The sequence below is a fragment of the Atta colombica genome, unplaced genomic scaffold (assembly GCF_001594045.1).
Source record: "Atta colombica isolate Treedump-2 unplaced genomic scaffold, Acol1.0 scaffold134, whole genome shotgun sequence".
Lineage (NCBI taxonomy): Eukaryota > Metazoa > Arthropoda > Insecta > Hymenoptera > Formicidae > Atta > Atta colombica.
The window spans coordinates 973,929-991,314 of record NW_017259222.1 but is presented as its reverse complement, the minus strand read 5'-3'; positions in this window follow the sequence as shown (position 1 = coordinate 991,314).

Below are 17,386 nucleotides of genomic sequence, written 5' to 3'. Positions count from 1 at the left end.
TAGCGGCGCGTGTTTGTATATGAAACTCGTTCTTCATACTCTGAAAAAAGTAGATGAAGAGGATGTTGCGGAAAGTAATTGAAAACTTAAATGATAGCTCAGATATAGCACATGAATTAGAATTACTGCCCAAGTTCTCGACTATGACTAAACAAAGTAAGATATCGATGCGTTAATCTCGACAAATAATTTTGACTTTGAGAAATTACCATAAAATATTACTGCATCCTAGAGACGTTGATGGAATTTTCAACTCTATAAAGTTAACAGAATCAAATCGAACCTCTGAGAATTTTTAATACTCATTTTATACTAAAACATTTTATACCATTAATTAATTTTGTACTGTGTATTTCGAAAAAAATCGTGGCAGTGCTAGCTTAATATCAAACTGGCAGAACCATCAAAAAAACACAAGAGCAAAAATTAACACTGAATTTGTATTAATTTGTATCATTGAAAGTAAATTAATACTTTACATATTTTATCCTTAAAATGACTTTATTAATATATATTTACAATTTATGAAACATTCCACGTCAAACTGAATAACTTTGAAACATCATTTTATTCTTTTTTAATTGCTAACATATTACTATAATTAAAACATGAGACATGTGTGAAAAAAATTTGAGATCTTTTTTATGAAGTTATTCACGCTTGTAAGTTATACAAATATATATATTCATAAAAAATGTCGTTTATGTGAATATTTAATTGTTACATTGTCGAACCATTAGTTATACAAAAAAATGCAAGAGGTCGATTTTAAAGATTACGTTCTCAGTAGCCTATGAACTAGTAGAGTCTAAGATCAAATCTCTCCGGAATTCAGTTACTGTCTTATTGATCTTAGAATCCAAAAATTGCGACAGGTTTCCAAGTTCGAATAATTCCAGCTTCCACACTCGTCGGAAACCTCCACTTGCGTGATGTCGATGAGAAACGTGTGAACAAGAAGACGGAGAAACAAAAGGGGAAATTCGCCCATCGGCAAAGTCGCCGACCTAATCCACCGGAGAAAAGATCTCCAAGGAGCACGCTTTGGTCGCCGGGCGGTTTGTCGACGGTCGAACGACAAGCGTTCCCCAAACACAGAGGGACAAGGCCAACCCCCGGGGGTGGCAGGCAACAAGTGACCACAGAACAGACATACACGAACAACAGCCGAGAGCGCTTTTACTCCCCCTCCTTTCTCTCTCTTGCTTTTCTCTTTCTCTCTTCCTTTCTCTTGTACCTTCGTGACTGTTGACCAGCCGGTCGTTCAGTAACAATCGATATATCGACCATCTACGGAAACTCGACGTTATGTCGAGCATACGTGAGAGTAGGAACGTACATATGTACGTCAAGTTAGAGGAAGAGGGGAACCGAAGGGCGATAGCGAATCCGTCGTTGCCTTACGTAGGTTGCGGTAGGCCACGGACGTCCGTTCATCCGTCTTTCATGCCCTTCGAAGATTCACCATCGACAGCCTAGCTCTTCCTATTCTGGAGAGCGTACTATGACTGCGCGTCGTAGGTGAAATATCGTGCTACATGTAGGGCGGAATGCGCTGAGCTTTCAGTCGATCCTTGGCGCGCTTCCTTCATTTTGAAGATGCATATCGTCGTTTCAGTAAAAATTCAATCTTCGCAAATTCTCTCTCGGCAAGATTTTCGCATTTTAATACATGACTTAATGCTGAGGATCAAACTTTATTAAAATATATTGTAAAATATATATCATATATGTGTACAAGTTTTAATAAATTAATCACAAATTGCAAGAGAAATGTCGTAATAAATTAAATTTTAAAATTACATATTTTCAACGTTTGTAATAATGTTTTGCATCTTTTTGTTTAGGTTATACAATAATATTTTCCTCATACTACAATATATTAGATACTGTATAAAAATAAAAAAATGTGTTTATTACGTTATTAAGGTGAGATTTATAAGAACATTTTAATATTGTTGTTACATAAATATTATATCATATTTTTCTTTGTATATTGTTCTCTTCATTACTACACTACAATTTTTTTTTCGATTATTTAATTCTATCGTCATACATTATTGCTACTTTTATTTTTATGTAAAACAACTTTGCATATTAAAAAGTATAATGAAAAATAAAGTAGTAATTAAATCTTAATAAATGATTATTATTTCAATTCGCGATTCAATTCCCCATTGTGATGATCTTTCATTCAATATCCTGGGAATCTTCTAAGCCCTTTAACCTAAAGATAAATAATCAACTCCCATCGGCCTAATTCCATGAAGAAGCAACGCAAGAATCTCACGCAAGATTCTCTTATATCTCATCTAATGAGAGATCCACATTGCGTAAATTTCGGATTCCGATCAAACAAAGGTATAAACCGAGATAAAATAAAGTCGTTTCGAGCGTGAAAAGAAGGAAAAAAAGTAAAACGATGAAGGGGTCAGAGGAAGAGAGTCGGGTGAAAGGGTCGAAAACCGGAAGTTCGTTAGCCGCGCGAGCGGAGGAGACGCGGTGGCCGCTGGCTAAGGGAAAACACCGCCCCCGCAATAGTATTTCTTTCGGGTTTTACACGCGGCGGCGTCTCGACGTGGCAATGTTTTAGCGTATTGATCCGTTGGGGGTTTAGTCGAGTCGGTAGTAAGAGAACCCAAGCGCGGAGCTAGAGGACTCGGGGGTGTAGGGAACGAGGGGGGGACTGGTCGCCGCGGGGATAGTGGAGGAGGAACGGTCAGCCAGGGTAAGGCTGTGCGGGGGTGGTGTGGCACAAGGGGGGGTAAAAACTGGACGGCGGCACTTACTCGCTCATAATCACCCCCCGAGCCACTCCAACCACCCTCGATACCCCGGCGTTAGTGCTTCGCTGCATTCCCGTCGACACACATAACAGGTTTCGCGTTTATGTGGATCTGTGTGTACTTGCGGGGGTAAACACACCGATGGCGCCGGATACCCGACCCCCCAACGTACGTGCGACGATTAGGAGCCGCATGCGAGCATTAGCTCCGGAATAGTTACGTGCGTTCGGCCGGTTCCGAGTACTTTATATCGGTCGAGCCTGAAATACATAAAACGAGAGAGTTGATATTTTTGTTGGACTAAAAGGGAAATATGGTGTGATTTAAAAATATCGCGCGAGATTGCATGTCTTCGGTAATGATACTACATTTATTGTCATATACAATATACATATTTATTTAATATTATATTAATAACATTAGATACATTTGAAGGTATATTCTTTGCGACTCTTTGATAGCTACATGAAAAATTGCACCAACATTTTTAATAACTAGAAAATGAAATTGAATATTATTATAGGTGGAAATTATGCCTTTATCTAAAATATATTATCTCTTTCTCATTTTCTACAATAGTTTTTCAATCCTCGCTTATAAATATTCATACCTTAATTTCTTTTGTTAGACTGTGTGCGAGCAGGATAATTTCAAAGTTTTCAGATAGATTCCTCCATTTCAGCATTGCATGTTTCTAATATGTCCACACCTATTTAAATATGTAAATTTCTCTGCATTCTTTGCGAAAATAAAAATAGAACGCTTGAAATAAAAGAGAAAGAAAAAATTACTCGTTTCCTGGTAAGGAAGAACACAGTTTTTATCTTAATAGCTTAATAGCTTTTCTTTTTCTTGTAGTAAAATTTAATGCAAGAGACCCTTCATGATAACAGGGATATAGCAGTGATATGGGGGAATCATAATTAACCCCTCGAATCAACCCAATCATTATCATCCCCCTTTCTCGACAATATTACTTGATCGATAGAGCTTCGTGAAGAATTCGCACTTTTGCTAAAGTTAAAAAGATCGCGATTCTATATAAATAATTAAGCTTCTTTGTCGATCCGTCTCCTTTCGGCGAGGCCTCGCAACGCTTTTGCACAAATGTTCCTACACGCGATCTCGAATCTAGCGCTTTAATCTCGTCCCGGAATTGCATCGTAGGGTTGCGTTTGAATTTCTGGCCTGGCGATTCGCAAAATGGCGAGCGTTTCCTCGGGGCGAAGAGCAAACACGGGGCCAAGCGTCGTACCGCGTCGACGTGCATATCTATTACTTAAAGAAAGGTAGTAATTCTCAGAAGAAGTTACGAGTTCGCGGCTCCGCCAACGTCGACGCGAACGCGGCGATAGCGACATGAATCGATAGAGGCCGCGCGTCCGGCACTCAGGCAGAATGTGGAGCCCCTCTCCGAAGGAAAGAAAGAAAGGAAGAGAGAAAGAAAGAGTGCGAGAGAGAGAGAGAGAGAGAGAGAGAGAGAGAGAGAGAGAGAGAGAGAGAGAGGGGCCACCCTCGTTACGTATGCACACCCTTAAATAATTGCAGCTCGTTCGCGCAAATTATCTCAGGGTTTCCGCGTCGGCCAAAGTAAAATATAATAACACAGCTGGGGCACGTCGCGTCGCGTCGCGCGCGCGTGCATGCCCGCGTGTATGTGCGTGCGTGCGTGCACGTAATACGAGTGTCTTTCTCGCCTCGTCGAGCGATTTACTCGCGCCCGCGTACGGGACATATTCGTGCGCCTCTACGTAAGTGTGGCCTAAGTTGCTCAGATATTCTCACGCGGAACACAAAGTGTGAAGTGCAAGTGTGACATGCGTTCAAGTCCCCGAGCTATCGTAAAATTCCCGGGGGGTAGTCGTTGAGTCTCTGTGCACCACGATAACTTGCGCTCTTATGTGCAAGTTGACTGAGAAAGATTAGATAGTAGAAAAATTAACATAAAAGGTTTTAAACTTTTAAGTCTGACTTTTTTTGAGAAATGGATATATATGTATATGATGTATGTGATATATATTTATATTTAATTAATTTTAAAGATTTTTAGGGGATGGATTTTATGCGTTAAGCATAAAACACGAAACAAAATTTGGCGGATCCAAGAAATAAAATATTATTAAATTGTAATAAAATTGTTTATTATGTGTAGTTTTAGAAAAAAAACTATTTAAAAGGTAAATACGATCAGACTTGAAATTTTTATAAAAATAAAAAAATTGTAATTGTTTTTACTATATTAATAAATAAATATAATATTATAATTAATTTTATCAATAAAATTAGTTATTCATTGTCAAGAAGACGTACAAAAACTGGTAAAAGATATGTAGAAAAATTTAAAATTAAAGTTTTTTTTAATTAAATGTTTAATTTCTCTGCATCTGTAACTATCAACCAACAGAATGTCTTAATAGTTATTTTTTTTATTATTGAACCGACTTAAAAATTACATTCATTATAATGTATAATACTTAAAAATTTCTTTTAAAACAAATCCTAATTGAAGCTTAATATTCGTTAAGAAAATAATTTTTTTAAATCATTGATACATGATATGATAGATCTTGAAGAGTTAAACTATATATCACTGTACTTTATACATTAGTCACAATAATATACTTTAATTAATTTGTGAGCAGAATTTTTTATTGATTTTTATTTAATGTAAAAGTATCGTACCAATTATTATACTAAGCACGAAGTTAAAGCAGCTAGTTTTATTATAATCAAGTAAAACATTTTTTATATTTTAGATTCTTTAGATTCTTTTCTTTTTTTTATCATTAGAAGCGGATTATATTCTATCTAATCTATCTTTGATATCGCGTGCAGGCGGCATGTTTCGCGAAATCGTATCGTGTTGAATTGTTTTTACTTGTTGGATTGTTTCCCGGTGCTCTATCTCCGTTGGATCTAAGTTTTGTAAAATGTAACATTGAATTTGTCACGACTATTACGCCATTGTTTAAGCCTTAAGAGAGATTAAACATAGCAATTGTTCCTATTTTATGCTCTACGTGAAAAAAAAATAAAGAAAAGCGTTTTAATGTGATGAGAGATATATATTCACGACGGTAATTTTTAGTTTCATAAATATTTTTTATTTGTTTCAGAACGAGCTTCCAGTTCTATGCTGGCGAATTTATTCGGTGAGTCTATCATACTTGTAAAATATAGACATTGATCTGGCATTGATACAAATTTAATTTATATTACGCAAGATTTTGTATAAAACTGCTTTATACTTATAATACTTGATGCATTAATTATTATTAGATTAATCGCAAATTTTAATAATAGAAAAATGCAAAGAAAATATTTTTATTTTTAAAATGCCTGCAATTGAACATACGAATGAATAATCTTGCTTCACATTTGAAGAAAAAATTGTTGTAAATATAGAAGTAGCTATAAAAGTGATATTTATACAAGTTTTATATATAGAATTGATGTAATTTAATTCCCTGTAAAAATTTGTGCAATTTGACTGAGCACTCAGTCAGTTATCTAGCACTGATTTCTCTTCATAATACAAAAATACTGCGTAGAAAAATTAGTTAAAGCAGTTTTACTAGACAATATATGGATCAATTTTTTACAAGAGATTTTGTTTCAATACTAAAAAAATAATTGTCCATTTTTCATCAGTTAATAGTTATGCAGTGCTCATGTAACATATTGTAATATGTATATGTCTCGTACCGAAGATATTTATTTTTATATGTTATATATAAAAGTATATAATTAAATGTGAACGTACAAAAATATAAAACGAAGAAAGAATTTAGACAGTTTACACAAGCATGTACTATCATAAAGATTTCAAAAAATGAGATTAGAAGCAGCAAATATCAAAGACTAGAAGTGATGAATGAATACAGAAATAAAATATATGTGAGTCTAATGAAGAGAATTTCATAGTATAATTACGTTAATATATATTTACGTTAATTTAATATTAATCTTATTGCGTAGAATAATTCAGATTATGTGAATGACATAAATCGGAAAGACTGCATGAAAGTACCTTCAATTCAAAGCCTAATGAAAACGTATATTCTAATTTACGCAGTTTCGCAGTTTCTGATAGGTTATATTCCTGTATTATTTCTATCACTGTTTCCTCTAATTGTGGAAGAAGCAATTATTATTCGTACATATAATTTATATTAGTTTTTTATCTATTGTTCTCTTACTACTTAGTAAGTAATTAACTAGTAAGTAATTAATAAACTATTCAGATTTTTTGCACTTCTTTATTGTGCAGTAACTGTGAGAGAAGCCATCGTGTTTTTTAGTGGAATATAATTTAATACTTATTTATAATTTTAAATACGTTCGTTTTTCCGGAAGATACACATTTCTGCGCTGCATCGACAGCAGTTCCTTACTTCTCGCGGAGCAACTTTTGCGCCGAAATTTCCTCTTGATCGCGAAAAGCCGACATAGAAGGGGGACGATCCTGTAGTTGGCAGGATGTAAACTCGGACGTGTAACACACCCGAGGTGGTCGTTGGGACGTGCACGATTACTTACTCCGCGCCGGCGAATTAACGACGAATCACCGATGGGAAAACCGGTTGCCGGTCGAACAAACGGCACGCAGCCTAACGACTTCTCTCCTCGACTTCAACGGGCATTCCACCGGCACGAGTTCGCCTCGCGACGCGAATTAATGGAAACACGCCGCGGCATGCCGCGCGCGCGTATGCGCTGATAAAACGGAACGTGCATCCTCCTCTCCCACCTCTTTATCCCACTGTCGTCGTGTTCATAATAAGTGACCCGCGCGACAAAATTTTCCCCCTTTTGAAAAAATGAATCTCTTCCTCACGCCAAAACATAGGAGGTACGCGAATCGCAGAAGTCAGAGATCTATAAATTATACAGTCAGGAGTAATCATATGTAAAACATGATTAAATTGCCGCTCCAGGATCAGAATTTAAGTAATGTAATTACTATAATGGATCATTTTAATATACATATAAATGCAAAAATAGAACATTTGCGCACGTAGAATTACTTAACACTGGAAGAAAACTGTTTGATATTTATGGTTATTTATGGCGTAGTAGAATATTATAGTTCAAAACTTCATCTTTATAATTATTATTACCATAATGTTATAGTAATAAGTTATACTTATAGTTCCATATACAAAAAATGTATGTGTTTTATAAAATTGTATATAATTTTATATTTTATACGTTTTCGAAAACAACTATAAATTCTTTGATATATAGAACTATATAATAATTGCAACGTGAAATAAATATGATTATCTAGGTGTTTTATTTTTTATAGTTATTACTGCTAATGTTAATAAGCTAATGTAGTATAATAATATGATTATATTATATAGTTGTATATATCAAAAAGAATTTATGTTGTCCTCGAAAATGTATAAAACATAAAATTATATACAATTTTATAAGACACATTTTTTGTATATAGAACTATAAGTATAACTTATTACTATAACATTATGGTAATAATAATTATAAAGATGAAGTTTTAAACTATAATATTTTACTACGGCACAAATACTTTTTATCGTCACAAATACTAAAACTTTTCTGTCAGTGTAAAAATAAAGAAATAGGCAACCGAAAAGAACTAAGTCTGACGATTTTAAATGACACCGATTCGAAAAAAAAGACATCTTTCTTAATCATTCGTTTATTTTAAATGCATCAATATAAATATTGAATGCTTGAGCTTTTATAGATATTTTCATTAGCGTAATAACATCGCGTGTACCAGTTAATCTCGCTGTATTTCATCGACAGTGAATTTCCGGTCGAATTAACTGTTATATGAGCTTCATGTTGAAAGGGAACATGTGTTTCCACGTGTTATTTATGCAGGTCGATATGCGCAGTTTGCCCGGAAAAACTGCCGACTGTAATATATTCGGAAATGAATTCATTCCGACCGGTATAAAATGTTCAGATGGATTAATAGAACGCTCTGTCACGAGCGATTATTACGCGCTGATGGAACCGACGAACGAGTCCCTCCTTGCGCGGCCCGCCATCCATCGCGATGTGTTTCAGTGCATTTGAAATTAAGCGATTCCGCATTCACGCATGAACGCCGATCGCTGTGCATCGAGTTCGATTCTGCGCGGTTATTACGCCGAGACAAGACGAAACGCGAGGGAGCACGATATAATCGATCGTAACTGTCCTTTTTTTGTAGCTAAATATTCCTTCCTGAATCGAGTGGCCTTTCAGCATTTATGAATACTCGACGCGAGAGCTTTGTACATTCATTAATTTACTAATGCCTTCCCGTGTAATGCATACGCACATTAACCCGTTATACCAATAATTTCATATTAGAATAACCGATTCTCTGACTTCAAAGTAACAGGAAACAAATCGCGTACATGTTCAAACGCAAATACATCTGAACCTTACGGTAATTGAGAGGCCCCCGACATACCAATTAGTTGATAAAGAACAATTTGTATATTAAGGTGCCAAGATAAGATTGCAAATGCACGAGGAAGTACGTTTGAGAATTTAATTCTACAAATAATAATCATAAATTGTAGAGCCACGCGAACGATTGTTTACTTTAGAAACCATCGCGTTTGCTCGCGGTTTATTTGAGAATTTCTCTGTGATTTTAAGTAAAAATCAAGTCTCGTCCTAAAGTGATGAGGGTTAATTGGATTTAGCTTATCAGATCCAAGTTAGAGACTTATTTCGACAGCCGATATTTCGCGAGTGGGCCGCTCGCGTATGTTCGTGACAATGTAGCAAATTAGGTTGCTCCGTCTCGGCTTTTATAACTCGACGACTCTTTCCGTCAGGCATTCCAATGGCACGAGTTTGCTTTGCAGCGCAAATTAATGGAAACAAGCCGCGGCATGCTCGGTACGCGCGCTGACAAACCGGAACGTTTGCCGATCCGCGCTTCGTTCTTCCCGCACCGTGCCGCCTTCCGACGATTCCGGCGCGTTTGGATTAACCAATTTCATGTTCACGCGTGTAGAAAAGTGTAAAGAGTTAGAGACATGGCGCGTTAATGTCGCGTTAACATTTGTAACGCAATTCTTTTGCCGCGAACGCCAGGAATGTTTAAGTATCCACAACTTTTCCTCGTGACACTCGACATTTCTTAACTATCTTAATAAAAACTCTTAGATAAAAAAACGTAGTAAACATTTTTTTAAATTTATTTTCTAAATTCTTATCATATTATTTGTTTTAATTATTTTTCACGTACAAACAATTCTAAAAAGTTAAATTTTCAAGATCAGAAAGCAAAAACGTCAAAAACTTCTCATCTTTAAATTGTTTCTTGTATATAAATATAATAATATTTCTCCAAACAATAATAGTTATAAGAATAATGTTTTAATCTTTGAATATTATATTTTGTAGGTTTATTTTTAAACAATCAATTTATTTGATTTTTTACGGAAAAAAATTTATATTTACTATCTATTTATTTATCCCGTAAATATACTACAGAGAAATGGAAAGATACATGATGCAAAAATAACAAACACGGTCAGGAAAAACATATGTAGATGCAGTTGCATTAGAATTGAAGATTTCATGTCGAAATTTGGAAAAATTATATTTATATGTTACAAGGACTTTAATGTCCGTATAGAACTAGAGATTTAGATTGAGAAATTAATTCAACCAATCAAAGCGAAATTTACTAAACTTAATATCAGTTTTTATTCTTCTGATTGATTGAATTCAATCTCAATCTCTAGTTTGATGCGGGTATTATATTGATATAATAGTCTTTGCTGACTGTAAGAATTTAAAAGAAGCGGATTTTGGTAATATTATCTACAAATTGTATGCCACAAATTTCTTTTAAAATATGTATTACCATATTATTTATTGGAATTCATATGTTTATTTTTATTACATGCATTTTTAAATAGCTGTGTCTTTTTCTGTTTGTGAATTTATATAATTAATTGAAACGACAATTACAGACTAATTAATACAACATCAATATATATTGACGCTTCTGAGTGGTTGTCGCAATCGCTCTTGCGACTTTAAATTGAGTTTATAATCGTTATAGACTTCGTATTATAAAACGAGATTCATGTAGAAACGATTGGGATCAAATTTGGAATCCTCTAATTATAATTATTTATCACATTGTTTTCACCTTTATAACTAATTATGATAATTACGAATGTAGAAAAATTTATGTTTCTTAATTTGTTCCGCAAAAATTAAAAATTAAGAAATACACAATTGCAACGTTCTTATTTAATAATTACTTATAAATTTACTAAAATTGTTGAATGCACTCGTAAAAAGGAAAGAAAAAAAATAATTTTTCTCCAGTTTTTGTATCATTGCAAATACATTACACAGAATACAATCCCAGCGAGATCTCGAAAAACAACATTTTTTACATTCTATTCGGCTTTGAAATCAAAGCCGCTCAGCTGTCGTTATTGCGATGGCGGTTAATTCATTGAATTGAATGAGAATTCGCCGCCTGTGAATGATTACAGCAGCCGTGATTGCCTCGTCGGCGCGGCGGTTTGTTCGGTATAAATGCCGTTTCTCGAATCAAGTTTAAAAATTTACTCTCTCCATGCGATGGCAGTGACATCGTCGCAATCTTGTAAAGAGTTAACTTTACCTCAAATTGCCTAATGACTTCACTTCTCGGCTTCGATGAGCATTCCAATGGCACGAGTTCACCGGCGACAGAATAAATGGAAACACGACGGCACGCCGTATGCACTGATAAACCGGAACATCCGTTCAATGCACCGTTCTATTCACATGACTGCCTCAGCACATTCTGCACACATCAAACGATTTAATCCCAACGCTCGAACGAGTTGACGTTAAAAAACAAAGAGTCGCGCTTCTCACAAATTTGCATGTTTAATTTTTTTTAAATTATTCATCTATTATGACGATTTTATTCACGATTTTAACATAAGTTGGAGTTAATTAATCGAGACATTTTATGTGTCATCATGTAAATAGAAAATAATATATTATCGACATTTTATAAAATTTAATTTTTTATTTTGTATGCAAATGTAATTCTATAAGAAATCGACACAAGTTTCAAAGTTCATTATACGCATATCATCAAGTTATTGAAAATTTTTGTTTTTAAAATCCTTTCTTTCGAAAATGTTTTAAGAAGGATGCTGCGGGGTATTCCCTAATGAAACGAATTCCAATTTTACCGAGATAAAAATACAGGCGGACTGCACAAAGTCCGTCTTCGTGCAAAGTGACGTAAAAAAATTTTTCTTTGCGTGCTCCACGCGTTATGTCGACTTAATTCGCGCGCAGGGGGCCTTTAGCGCTGTCGAAAAGCGTTTCCAGACCGTGAAACGGCGCCTCGCCGAGCGTTTTTCGCGACTCAAATCGGTAAGATTGTAGTTCCTGACAAAACGCGAGGTACTCCCGATGTCATCCTGGACAGGCTAACGACTTCTCCGCTTGACTTTAATGGACATTCCACGGCACGATTTTACTCGGCGATTTGAATTAATGGAAACACGCTGGCATCCCATTTGCACTGATAAAGCGGAACGTCCTCACAGATCTCCCCCTTTCGCTCTCCTTCTCTCTCCTTCTTCCATCTCGTTCTCTCGCCACGTGCGTAATTCTCTATCATCTTCAGTCGATTCCAAGCAACGTTTTACATTGCGCCACCGATGTCAATGTATTAAGCAATTGCTGCGGTAAGCTTCAACGTAAGCTCAAGCTCGCGCGAGTGAGCTAGTGTGCATATATTTAATCGCGCGGATATGGTCGCGCGCGAGCGCCCAAAGCGTATCCGCCGCGAATTCAGTTAAAGCGCGAAAATCGACGTGTTATTAGCCGAGAAACAAACAATCATGGTATAAAGTCCTGTGTAACGGTCTCAGATCGCTTAAGGTCGTAGTCGTCACCTTTCGAAGATACCTCGAGGAAGAGCGTTAGTTAAGTTATTAGCTCCCTCCAACGATTACTTTTTATATGTATCTAAATATTTGGAAGTTGTTTTCGATTTATTTTTATAATCTTATGATTACCGACGCGTCTATAAACAGATTTCAGATGTATGTCAATTCAATTTTCGGTAACATATATATATTTTTTTATAAAATTAATTATTACTAACATTATAGTAATAATAATTATAATTATGAAGAAACATGTAACTATAGTATTACAAATACCAAATATTTTTTTCTCAGCATGCTTAATAATGATTATATAAATTTTTATAATTTCCGGTTTCCAGTCTTGAAATACAATTTTGGAATGAAGTTGAAGTACGTATTACTGTAAGTTATAATTATTTTATGTTTATAATTATAGCTATTAATACTAAATACTTTTCTGTCAATGCATACATTTCTAACAATGCACTCACACACATATTGTTTTATATATAATAGATACCTACATGTATACATTTAAAAGAAGACAAAAGTACCTATATAGGAGGATCAGAATTATAGCGTTACACCGATTAGGATGTGCGCGACATTATTTATAATACGTAGTCAGCAGATCGAGAATGGTAATTCGCGATATCCGGAATGCAGACGTGTCGAGCCGCTCAAGAGTCGTTCCGATAACGATCATCATGACGATTAATCTGGTACGTAGAAATCGCCAGGGGTGACGTGGCGACAAGGGCGGGCATAGCTCCGTCGGCATTAAATTATTTCTGACATAAATTAACCGGTGGGGAGAGAGGAGGAGAGAGAGAGAGAGAGAGAGAGAGAGAGAGAGAGAGAGAGAGAGAGAGAGGATAAAGCAACGAGCGCCTGCGTGTGGGCGAAAACACAACGAGACAGAAGCGAGGAGGAAGTGCGAGACATCGAGAATGAAGAAGCTGAAGCGAGATGGACAGTGTGCGGTAATCCGACTCACGGTATTGTTTCACCGACGGAAGTCGCTCTTTTTATTATGAGACACTTCCGGCGCCGTGCGGGAACACGTCGACGTTCCTGTTTACAAAATATATATCCACCACGTGAATGTACGCTTCCATGAACTCTCCATGTTCTCGATGATTTTCAGATCGGCACAATTTTTTTTTTTTGGTTGGCCTTTTATTTTACCTAGCAATAAACTTCAAGAGATAATTATATTGAGATATTATACTACGTCTCATTTTTGGCGCGTAATTCTAAGCCCGAGCGGCTATACGTTATCGTTCGAGTGATATAATTAAAGATAGAATCAAGAATTGTTAAGAAATCAGTGAGGTTGTAAAATATCATTAAATTTGAGACGTATCTTGCATAACATACGTTTGCGTCAGCGGCAATATCTCAGAGGATATAAAATGCTAATCGTTCCGGGACAAATAAATGGTGTTTTATAATGGCTGCTTAAGAAATGATTTTTCGATTTTACGTGCGATTGGAAATATAACGGAGCACGCAATCTTCCACGTGGCAGCATCGTCATTCCCCGTAATTAAGGTGATCACGTTAATTTTTACAGCTGAAGCAAAAAAAGGAATGATAGAAGTGGAAGAAAATTGACACGCCACGCCGCACCGTGTCGCGAAGCATGCACGAGTACGTTTCTGTCGCTTCGTTGGCCTAATTGCGCCCCACGAATTCCGGTAATTATCATAATTGCCCGGCGGCCCCGTCACGCCCGAATCGAGACTCTGTACGCTTTATAGGCACGGTCGTTTCGCGGTGCAGCCGGTGGATCTCTGTTTCTCATTTTGTCCTCTCGACGGTGCGTTCGTCGCCGATGCGCCAGTTTCGTGCTTCTTTTGCGCCCAATAATTTCCGAAATGAGAACATAATCGTCCTCTGATCGGTTCGCGTTGTCGGGGACGCGCAAAAACTGGTATTTGAGTACTATGTCGTATCGATGATATGAATCAGGATTTGTTCGTGCATTTCCTTAAACTTACACACTTATCACGATAACATTATTAACGCATAATAAGAGGATGACTCGATCGGAGAAAAGTATATAAATCTATTGAAGTAAAAGGACTGATTTATTGGTTACTTCAATTTTTTTTATCGTAAATATTGATCGAATTAATACTTAATGGCTATGTTTAGCAAAAAAACAGCTTTGCAACTATTGTAAGATTTTCTGTTGTACGGTTGCCAGCGGATTATTATTCCATCATAGATTTTATTTTCTTGTTGCTAAGCAATCATAATTCTTTTCAACATATTAAAAATTGTTGTTTAGCAGAAATCAGTGCTAAATATATACATTATATAATAACATGTTATTATGTAATTACGAATATCAAAATTTTTTTCTCTCGGTGGTATTTAATTATTTTCTGTCTGGTACAGTTGCGCAATTTGTATAATTTAACTCGACACTCATGCCAGTCAGATGATAACGTGCATCCTCAGACAGACGAAGTACGAGAGTGACATTTGACCCGAGAACGAAAACGCTCAGGCAAACGTGTTGGAATTAATTACTCGAGAGTGAACGCTATTTGTACAGCAGAGAATCAAACGATTGATCAAACGTTGCTACGGAATCGATCAATCTATAATCTGTACACACGTTTCACCGGGAGTTATAAATTTACACCGGCTATTAAAGGGATCTACCGAACCTTATCGTTCATTTATAACTGTCTGCTAACGTCTCATTAACCTCCCGCTTCCCGGAACAAAATGCGAAGGAGATAGAGTCACTGATCTCGAAATATCCGCGAAAGCTAAACAGGGTGAGGGGAGGAGAGGCAGGAAGACGAAGTAGAAATAGGGGAAGTAGTGGACGGACAACATAGATTCGTTCTGGTTGAGAAATCCGAAATGCTTTCGCGTAAGCACAGAGCACCGGACGTCGCAATAATTAATTAGCAACAACAAAAAAAGACCCAAGATTGCTCTGAGGAAGAAAAAATAGCGGTCGAATCTCCTGAAAGACATCTTACAAGTATTTCAATAATATCTCAGGAAACAAACAGATTAAACAATTATAATAGAAGTAGATTAAAGCATGACATTGCACGGAAAGCACGATTTTTCTGGAATATCTAAAAATTTAGCTAGATATGAACCTGGAAATAATTTTGTTAGATTATTGATATAATTCTGTAGAACACTCAAGCATGACGAGCAATATTGCAATCAAATTTTGACATTCTAGCAAGTTGAATGTCTTTACATAATTATTTTGATGATCCATTTAAATTATTCTCAGTGATACTTTTACAGCTTCCACGGGTATATTCTTCGACAAAGTTACGCGGTTTATGGACTACCTCCTTATCTTCATACATGGTTAAATGCCAATGTTTCGTAAACATTGCAGTTCACTTTATTTGGGTGAGAAACAATCTGATCAATACTATTGAATTATTTAGATTTAAATTATTTTTAGATCACTGTCATTTTAGATCCAGCTAAATATTAAATACTTCAGGAAAATTATTCTTGCCGTGTGTAATATATTCAGGACATACATGTACATATGTGCAATTCATTTTTACACCCTTTTTTTTTAGTATAAACCGTGGTTCGTGATCGATGATATCTCATTCTCACCAAAGCAAAGCGTCAGCTTGCCAACGTTAATTATCCCGGAAATTAATTACTGGCGACAAATGCACCCCCGATATTGTGCTGGTGCTCTCGAAAAACACGTCCAACGCGACACACCACATATCGAGCTGCTTTTCCGCAAAGACACATTATAAGTTTTTTCTCTGGGGTTAATTTCGCCGGCGATAGCGAAATCCTTTCCTTTCCTCCCCTCCACCGCGTGTTCTCTCGCTCCCACCCTCATCTCCGCGTCCTGCTTCGGCTTTTATTCCAGCACTCTCGTCCCATCCTCGGTCAGCACGAACTAAGAGCGACTAAGAGTCGGTAGGAGCGTCTCTATGGTTAATTAAACGCATAGATCACCCCCTCTCTTGCAATCTCCGCCAGCTTTCCCTCGCTCCTCACCCTCCGGCCACCCGCGCCAGACTTCTTCTCTTTCTTCGGCAACCCCCACGAACACGCGCACACACTTATTTCGGGTTATAAGCACGCGTGTGCATGCTTCTTTGTAACGACGGTACTGTAAAGAAATTTCCCAACGAACATTATTTTTCACATTATATGGTTGCTGGATATACGATTATTTGCGAGTTACATTTTTACATGTTGGTTGATTCGAAAGAAGATACTTTTATTATTCAAAAGTTGTAACTTTTGATAACACGTCTCTTGAAGAAAATTTTTATGTTTTTCGTATGAAATTTAATTTTGATTGATGAAAAAAAATTGCACAGAATTACGAGCTTTTGGTCATTACAATTGTTATTCAATTAAAATTATAACTTCTGACACTAAATCTCGAATAGCATTTCGTGACGCGGTTTGTTTGGCAAACTGCATCGTGAAGAAAGCACGTTTACGCTCGGAGCCCCCTTTTTACGTGATTTCACGAAAGAGATCGCACACTATGAACTTCCTTCTCCACGCCCACGTGATGTAAACGAAGAAGAAGAGGGAAAGTCCTGCGGTGTATATACCGGTTCCTCAAGAAGGCGTAACCTCGGCCTCAAACTACCGTCCACACTCATTATCGTTACGCCGATATCTCAGTCGTCGATTCGTCGCCTCTTCGGCTGGATCGATCGATCG